At 28.1% G+C, this 10,637-nt stretch overlaps 1 pseudogene; it reads right to left on the reverse strand.

The window, feature by feature from the left end:
- Positions 1 to 8,682: 8,682 nt before the first annotated feature.
- On the reverse strand, positions 8,683 to 10,111 carry LOC143557380 (F-box/FBD/LRR-repeat protein At1g13570-like; annotated as a pseudogene).
- Positions 10,112 to 10,637: the final 526 nt, after the last annotated feature.

Here is a 10,637-nt window from a genome sequence, read left to right on the forward strand (position 1 = left end):
ATAAAAACCAAAAAACCGAACCAAATATATAGATAATCATTTTTTTAAGTAATTTATAAGAATTTAATAATACGAAACTCAAATATTTTAGCTCAAATGTATAACAATCAATTAGCAATTAATTTACAAAATAATTTAGACTCAAATTCATTATTTTGGAACATTTTCCTCTCCGGCCCACAACTTTCAAACTTAAATGACAAAACCGAACCGAACTCAAGCCAAAACTGAACAATTTTCAAAATATTTAAAAGTTTCAGTTTTTGGTTCGGTTTTAGCCCAAAGCCGACACAAATCGAACCATACGCACCCCGGGCACCAATGAATTAAATATTACAAGCACATGTAAAACTGTAAAATGCCCAAATTCGTTGAACACGAACCCTAGATACTAGGTAAACCTGGAGAATACATTACGACTACTAAATCGAATAATAAATCTTATGATGTCTCTGTCTCTATATCTGAATTATGATGTTTATGAGTAGTGTTAATTTTGATTAGATTATACAGTAACGTTGTCCAGATTAAATAATCAAATACATCACAAACAATAAATAATTCAATTAAACAAAAAAACGAATCACAGCAGTGGAGAGTATGAGATATACTTACGGTAATCGGCGACAGATACCGAACAGATGTCGTCAAAGGAGATGAACAAAATGCAAAGCCAAAGGCAACTTCATCCACAAGTTAAAATAAAATGATATTATTATTATTATCATCTAACTGTAATGTTAAATAAATAAGTTTTATGTCAAAATCTCTTCTTTCTTTGGTTGTTCATTAGAGTTTTTATTTACATCAATTAGAGTAATTATTATAGAGTGATTATATATAATTACTTTATGATAATTACTATACTTGTATATATAATTATTCTATTTGATTCTCACATTTAGCACATTAATTTTATTTGTATTTGATCCAAACCATACTATTAAAGCAATAAAGTTTATGTCAAAATCTCCTCCTCCTATTGGTTGTTCATTAGAGTTTCCATTTACATCAAAGCTTCTTTATTTTTCATCTTAATTAAATAAATCAATAATAAATTAAAATAAGATTAATCAATTCTGTATTCTCTTTCATTTTTCATTTAATATTTAATTTTGAATTTGAATTTTGAATCTTTTTTAATTATGTTTCTACTTAATAATTATAGTTAATAATTAATTACGATTTATTTATTATGTTTAATATAAGTATAAATATGTTTTGAAACTAATTGTATGTTATTATTTTTTATTGATGATTGATTTTATTCACACTCTTTGTTTCTTCTCAGCAGGTTTAATAGTTTTTAGATAATATATAATATATAATTAATATATATTTCATCAATAGGATTCAATATAAAGAGAATATGAATTTAACTTTAGTATAATTGGTTCTACTATTATATTTAAAAAAATTTATCAAATTGACCGGTTTGTACCATTATCGTAAAATTTAGGAAAGAATCACCTCTTTGGTTAAGGAAATTGTATAATTACAGAATTTCTAAATTTGAATTAATTATTGTAGCTTATTTGATTATTTGATTAAGTATATAATTACATATATAATTAAATGTTGATTATTTTTATAACTTTCAATCATATGATTCAGTACTTCATTATATAAAAATTTATTGTAATTTTATATATTATAGACATTGTTTTTTATAAATTACATATACGGTGTTATAATTGGTGATTAATTATATTTTTGTAAATAAATTAATTACTAGTTTATATTTTTACATTAGTAAGTTTATTTTCGTTTGTTTAAATATAGTCAGCATTTAAATTTAAATTAAATAATATTATATTTATAAAATCTAAATTTGGAACATTACATTTTAGTAAATTCAAAATTTGAAAATCCATTAATACTAATTCCTTACTTATCGTTCTTACTTTAAGTTTTTTAAATTTTTTTGAAATTCCCTAATTATTTGTTTATAATCAATTCCATGTATACCTTCCTTCTATAATTTAGTCAACCATAATTCAATCCGTATAAATAGTTAAGTTTCATACGGTAATTCTTACACCTTCAAACTCTCTTTAGCAAACACCATTAGTTTTGTGTCTAAGGTTTTTATTTTGTGTTGTTTTTATATCGTCCATTTTTGTATTCTTTTTTTGGTTTAAAATAAGTGTTATTGTTCCTAAATGAATTTTTTGTTTTTTTTAATTCTTCACCTCTAGAAAGAAGATCTCAATTTTTGAATTAGTAATTTATATTTCTACATTAATAAGTTTAATTCCGTATTTAAATATAGTCTCGATTTAAATATAGTATAGATTTAATTTATGAACATTATATTTTAGTAATTGAAAATTAAAAAAATAATTAATCCTAATTCCCTAATTTTCGTCCTTATTTTAAGTTAATTGAGTTTCCATAATTTTTTGTTTCTAATTACAATAGGAAATTCGTGTATAAATACCTAACATTCATACGGTAATTCTTACACTAACGAATCCCTAACCATTTTAATCTCTCTCTCTCTCTCTCTCGGCTTATTCCTCAACCGTCTCCTATTTTCCGGTAGTGACCAATTTTGTTATACGTTTTTCCGGTAAGGTTCTATTATTTTCGGTAAGATTTCCGGTAATGTTTTATATTTATTTTAATTGCTATATAATTTTTTATAATCTTTTAGGTTGTAAATCAAAATCCAAGATTAAATTAATATGTTGAAGTTATTACGGTTTTCCGGTAAGGTTTTATATTTATTTTAATTTTTATGTTACTTTGTTATAATAACTTTAGATTCTATATCAAAATCCAATATTAAACTGATAATTTTTCGTTTTTGATTGTATTTATATTAATATTTATATGATTTTTTCTTATAATCCTTTTATGTTATATATCAAAATCGAAGATTCAATGGAGATCTTCACTATTTCGTTTTTCCGGTAACGCGATTCAATTTTTCCAGTTGTAAGTTATAACATCAATTTTAAATTTTTTCACATGATTCAAATCTTTCATAATTTGCAATATATTTATTATGTGATATTAATATTAATATTAAATTTTATCATTTCAGGTTATTGTCCTCAATTTGGTATAACTAATTTCATGGATTGAGAATTGTTTGATAAGATGTCTTTTATTTTTGTTTAATATTGATTTATATTTATGTTTGTATTCATGTATTTATTTATTTTTCACAATTTATGTAATTTAATTGATTATTATATAATCCCGAAATGAAATTTAGTTGATTATTCTATAATACATTAAATTATCTATAGTAAGATAATCAATCTTATATTGTTGTTGGTCAAAGTTCAATTATATTGAATATGTTTAAATAACAACAATTTGAATAAATTAACAAATTGACTCAATTTGACCATTTATATTGAATAGGTTTAAATAAAATTTATATATTTAAACATAATTCTCATTTCTAATTTGACTAATTTGTTTTAACCCTTTTTATTTTTTTGAATACCATCCATAAATATAAACTCATTTCATAATTATTCAATATTCATGCATTAAATAAAAAAAATTAGTTTCTTCTATATATTTCAAGTTATTGTGAATTTAATGTCAATTTAAACTAAATTCCTTAAGTGAATAATAAAAATTATTTATTTGAACCATTTTGAAATTCGAATTCTTGACCACTTACAAAAATAGGTTATATAGTTAATAATCCGGTGTATATTATAGAATCTTTAATACATTTGACCAAATTAATATGTCTTTATTATAATTTTTTAATTACCGTGTTTTAATTAAGGTAACCAATAAATTATTATTGTTAATTGATTAATGTATTTACGTTTTTATAAGGGATGTGATCCTCCCACACCACCCCCACATGCCTATACGGCTCGTATAGGCCTATACGGCCGTATAGGGTACACATGCCTGACAAGGGGACAAAAAAACAGCTTTTTGCAGCCTATACGACCGTATAGGCATTAAATGTCTCGTATTGCATTCAGACAAAACCATAAAAGCTATACGGTCGTATAGGGCTATACGACCGTATAGAAAATAAAAGCTATAAGGTCGTATAGGGCTATCGACCGTATAAAATACATTTGCAAAAACATTCAGACTACCTTAATGGCTGCCGGAAAACGAGTTAAAAAAACCTCAAATTTTGGGGTGCATTTTTATTTTAATGTATGTTGACTAGATGTTAAAAAAACATCAAATTTTTATTATATGTAAGCAACAAATATGCCTAGACAGTCTTGAGCTTTTGACGAGTTAAGCTTGAGCTCAACATTTAAACCCGTTAAGATAAATGAACCAAATACGACCCGTATAAATCACATATATTGTATATATGGTCATCATTTTTTTAAAAAAAAAGTGTCTATAAACGAGCCAAATACGACCCGTATAAATCACATATATTGTATATATAGTCATCATTGTTTTTTAAAAAAGCGTCTATACGGCCGTATATCGTATGGGCCTATACGAGGCACAATAAACGATGACAGACAACCTCTGACACGATTCAGGTCCTATACGACCGTATAGCCATATACGAGCCGTATAGGACAAAAAATGGTGTATGAAGATCCAAGGTGGTGTGGGAGGATCCCATGCCTTTTATAAAGATTCTTATAATACGTGTTTTAGTTAGGTTAGGTGATATAATGTTTTAAACACGATTAATTACAATATAATTAAAATTGATATGTTTAAATCTACACCATATTTCAAGCTAGAGCATAAAATTAGTAATGTACAAGATTAAGTTAGTAATTGATATTTATTACCATTAATATAATTAATCATATCAATTAAACGAATTTTGGTAACTGTTATGAATTGTCAATTCCCACACATCTAAAATTAGACCCAGTTAACAATAACATAAATAATTAAGCCTATAATATAACTTTGTTTAGCTTTATAAAAAAATAATGTATACTAATTAAGCCTATATATTAAAATAATTTTACTAGAGACGGGATATGAAATTGAAAATTTTAATTGAGTCAACTAATTAAAAATAAATGTATAAACTAACTTTAAAGGATGTTCATTATACGGGATATGATACAATTAATTAAGCCTATGTATATACTATATTTCTTTATTAAAATGATGTTTACTAAAGAAGAGATAATTTACTTTATGATAAATCATTTAATAGTTTTCTTAATTTACTTTATGATAGTCATTTATCAAAATTAACTACTTTCTATAATAAAAATGGTGAGACTAACTTTTCTAATATCATTAAATATCCCAAAATTCAAAATCATTTGAATAACCGGATTAAAATCACATTCAATTACCAAAACCACATATCATTCAATTTACCACAATTATGCAAAATCATCTGTTTATGAATTAATTGTAATAAAAAAATTAATTATTCTCTATATAAATGGGAAAATGTGTTTAACTTTTTTTATTTTTACGAAATTAAGAGATTCAGTTTCACAACATTTGGTACCACGCTTAATAACATATTTTCATATTTAATTTATTTACTATGTTTACTTAAATTTATATCATTGACTTTTGTAGGAATTATTAAAAGCTTTTTTGAGGCAGTTTAATGGTGATGACGTCCCATTTGGAGGTATAATGATTAGAAGGAATAATACTATTATACAATAGTAAGCTTCAATTACTACTAAATATTTAAGAACCACTAAAAATTATTTTATTCACCTTTTGTATGTATTAAAAAATGAATACATTATTAGCATCTTACTAATAGAAAATAAGATATCAAAAGGCTATATAAACTATCATCATCTCATGCTCAATCTCTAATCAGGTGTTAGGTAAAAACCTCAATTTATTTGGTGTTTGTTGTATAAGGTTTTTTACTTTATTTATCGAAAGCTTTATAAACTATTTTTTTATTATAATTACATATCATGAGCTTGACAGTGGAATTTGAATACAAGGTAATTTCTTACTTTATATTCATTAATTGCGTAGTTAATTTAATTTTGACCTTTAAATTGATTAATTACAAATTAAAGTATAAACCTTAAATACAAGGAAGTATTTAGGGAGTTGTAGATACTAAATTTATGATACTTTTGTTAAATAAATAGTTAAATTGTATAAAATTTTCTTCATGTTTATTTTAAATTACACTTCAAGTAGTTCTTCCTACACCTTGTAAAAGCACAAGGTACTTAAACTATCAAAAAAACACGAGACTCACAGTTAGATGTCAATCCTTGCATGTTGAAGAGATAAACTAATTTGCGAATTAACTATTGGATATAGGTGAAAGGAATGTTGGGGGGAGGGGGTGCTCAAATGCCGACAGATGAATGTACAAATTCCGATGATCTTCTAATTAACAATTCATTATATCCAATATCTGATTTAATAGACTTTGTCTATCCTTCGAATTTAGACAAGTTCTATTAACTTACTTTCGAGGACAGGAAATATTGTCGTTTGAAATTATATGTGTTTATTAGACGATTTCTATATTTCCACCCGTGGCGCCCACGGGACAATGACCTAGTTATTCATTAAATTAAGTCGGTCCCTGTAATTTATTTATTTTATTTATACTAACTGGTCCTTCTATGTTCAGTGTAGTTTAAATTCGGTATGTTCAATTATCATTTGTAAACTAGTTAGAAAAATTGACTAACATGGTTTAAGTTTTTCTAAGTTTTTTCATTTTAAAGTCATTAAACTTTCACTAAATGTTCGATCCTGTAAATTTTTAAATATTTATTTAGTTTTTATAAATAGAGATGAGTCGAATGAAACATATATGAAAAATTGTTACTAATAAGTGATATTATTTTTTCTAGTTAAGTTTAAGTATGAGGTAAAAGTGAAGAAAAATTTCGCTAAGTAATAACCAACGTTAAGTAATAACCAAGTTTCATAATTATTAAGTTTAAGTCCAAATAAAATATAAATCACTAAATAGTAAATAAGATTCGAATATTTTTCATTTCGCTAACTTGATTTTAAATATTTTGAACACGTATTGAAAAAATACATAAGCCTAAAACGATTAACAAAAGTTGAATAAGTTTAAAGAAACAAAAAAAAATTTAAATGATTTTAGTAAGGCGTTTTAAAAACTTGGTTACAATTATGTAAGGTTATCCTTAAATTAAATTAAAAAACTAATAAAATATTCAAGGATCAAAATTCAATTTTAAACATTAAAATATAAAGTAGGTAAATAACAAAAATTCAAAATATAGTAGCAACATCGCTTTTGTACGAAACAAAAAATAGCAGCATCGGTTTATATAAAGCGAGTCAAATAACAATGAATTATCATTTTTTTTTTCAATTAACTTAAAGTAAGAGACACTTAAGAGGTAATGAAAACATAGTAAAAATTTGAGCAACTTCGGAAGACTAAATATAATGAGTCAAAGAAATACACCATAACATGTGAAATTATATAATATTTCATTTAAGATTAAACAATACCATATAACAAAAGTCCAAATTACAACACTCAAAATTCAAATGCAAATTTGAAGGGGGTGTTTCATATTTATTTTGGAGTCTACTTTTTCACTTTTAACTTTTGAAAAACGTTATAAGTTGTTGGGTAGTGAAAATTAAGTGAAGAAAACAAGATAAAAGTTGTAAAAGTTTAAAAAGTCATATCATGATGAAGTAAAAACAAAAAGCTCCCAAAAGATTCCAAACACCCCCCTAAACTGTAAAACTTAACATGTATGGGTAGCAACACCCAAGTTTAACATCACATGACCAAAATCCAAACCACAGTCACCATCAAACAATTTGACAATTGATTTCAAGTCTAGTTCTATTTGTATAAACAAATCTCATTATACTAGAGACCTTTTGTTCATAATATAAGCGGAACGAACTAACAACCGAAAAGCATGCACATAATATTTTAGTAGCGTGACTTGGTTCCTTTTTTAAAAAATACACGTATAGGAGATTTATTTTGGGTTCCCGTGAATCGCATGTTAACAAAAATATCTTTTGTGATCCAACCAACGGAATAACTAATCATACAAAGTTCAAAGTTGCAAACGGTCTTTTAGAAATGGTCCAACTTCAAGATCATGAGCCGAGAACCATAGTTGTACTCGAACCCGCAAAATGGTCTTCCATCAATCCCATACACAAATACTCGTCCTATTACCCATCACATATATTTCGAGTTGTTCTACACTTCTACCATCCCTATTCGAAGTTGGTTATACTTAATACCTCATATTTAACCAGATTTCAGTTATAAAAATTAGATCTTGTCACTTAAAACTTTAGGACATGTCATGAAAAGCGCCACTCTAGTTTAAACCGGACAACACTACTGACCGCTGTTGTATGTCACAACCATCTACTGGCTGACCACCTCCAGTATCATCACCACCACATTCGATGTTGCAACCACCACTGTTGCCACCGTTGTCGCTGCCTACTGATTACCACCAACATCATCGTTAAAGATACAACCACCATCTACTGGTCGTCGTCAACAAAACCAACATGAGTTCATTATGTAGAGGACCACCCTTTTTTATCCAAACCAAATTCATACTTCTAGAAATGACTACTTAGCTGACATGTTTACCCAAATGCTTTAATCAACGGATGCTGAGGATGTCACATTTCATCATATATTTTACAGGAAAACAAGTAGCTATACAAACTCTACATTATCATCATAAATCTCAAAACATTAACTTTTAAGAAAGTTAAAATAGTGACCTAAAGGTCTCTGTAGCGACCCTCGCTAATGATTATTACTACTGGCGAAGCACGTGGGGCCTGTAAGATAGTTATTAACATCTCCGACTCTTGATCCGGCTTAACATCACTGTGTAAGACCTTCTTCAGCTTGGGTGACTTAGCCAAGATAAACTTCACAAACTTCATCTTAGGTTTATAGTTGTCGAAATATGCAATCTCCAATTCTTTCAGATGCTCCAACCAAACATCTGAATAATCTTCCCATATTACCGAGTATTCCTCATCACAAAAATGATACCAATAATTCTACATGAAGGTTCTTCTTTTTTGTGTCAGTGAATATTTGGCAGAGAATCAAAAGTTTAAAACAAACAGAATAAAAGATATTAAATTATGTCACTTACCTGTAGCTCAATTTTCTCCAAGTTCGGGGAGCATTTAATCAAAACAAGAAGAAATGATAAATCATAGCCGTTAATAAAACACATTTCTTCAAAACATAAGTATCTGAGGTGGATTAGCGAGGTTGGAAGCTTTCGTGAAACCGAGTCTAGTACAACCCACTTGACCATAGACAAAAAGCAAAGATCAACAACCAAAGTTTTTGAAACTTTGCTTTCAATTATATATGAGGAAAAATATAACCTGAGAAACATGAGCCGAAGTAGTCAGGTGTTCAATCATAGGTAAACACTTGAATAGCTCAATGATGGTGCATTTATTATCCGCGTCAAAAGCACCTCCTCTAAACTGCAGCACGTTACGATTTTCATATAAGTTTCGACTTTCGATAGCCCATGACAAGAAAATGCATATTCAAGTGAGAACTTACCAGACTCAAGCTCTTAAGTGACAGACAATTCGATAAAAGATGTAGAAGACTTTTTGTAGAGATCCCCTACACTCAAGTATAAGTTTTGATGGCTACCAAATCCATTGAACATTGGTGGATGGTCAAGATCAAGCCTGCTGATATGCAGGTCAGTTAAATGATGAAATGAGAAGAGAGATAAGGGTAACTTCTTATACGAACATGTAAAAAAAGGCGATTCTATAAGCGACAGTTTCTTCACGGCATGGTTAGACAATTGAAGTATAATTTGATCAAACTCCAAACATTCATCTTCACGTGTAGCCCCAGGTGCATTAAGGCTGACCTCGTGCATTGGACCCTGATGCAGTGACAATATTTGGCGTATATCATAGCAAGGTTTACACCTCACTTCAGACGTTTGCTCTGCGCCCGACTGTTTACGATGATAAAACTGTAATTTAGGAACTGTGGTCCACTTGTACCGCCATTCCCGTGAGAGAATACTCGTCCTTACTGCGAGTCTAGTAGGTAAAAGACATAGGATGGTTTCTAATATGGGTTGAGGAAGTGTGCTGATTCTATCCAAAGACGACCGTTCCGCTTTGCTCATTCTTCTAGTTTTCATCTTCAGTTGTTCTTTTTGTTTGATTGATAATGCTGCCAAAACTAGTTAATGTGAAAAGTGAAAACCAACTTAAGATAAATTATTTATTTATTAATAAGCCAAATGTAACATTTGGATGATCTAAAGCAAAATAAGTCTAATAATCAGACCACATACCATTGTGGCTATGCTAATTCTTAACTGACTATTATAAAAAACCCTGTTTGGCAATTCTCATGGTTTGTGGGTGAATATAGAAATTGGAACTAACATGCAGTTATCAAAGAGGAAGCATAGATTTGTAATTATTATAACTGTTAAAAGACAATTCCCATTTCCAGTTACTGTGATTCAACAAAGAGATAATTAATTAATGAAAATTTATAAAACTATTATTTTTTGGGAACCAAACACCAAAAGAGACATAGTTTGAAATGTTTCTTAGGCTATGCGTAGTGGAGGGGCTACAAATACGGGCGAATTGCGACACGTGGCGCCCAGTCAGCAAAGAGTGAAAATTTGTTTTTGAGTTGTAATGGTGTAGGGGCTATAAAC

Source organism: Bidens hawaiensis, unplaced genomic scaffold, assembly GCF_021521415.1.
Source record: "Bidens hawaiensis isolate Kalapana, Puna unplaced genomic scaffold, B.hawaiensis_p1.1 tig00018938_1, whole genome shotgun sequence".
NCBI classification, from domain to species: Eukaryota; Viridiplantae; Streptophyta; class Magnoliopsida; order Asterales; family Asteraceae; genus Bidens; species Bidens hawaiensis.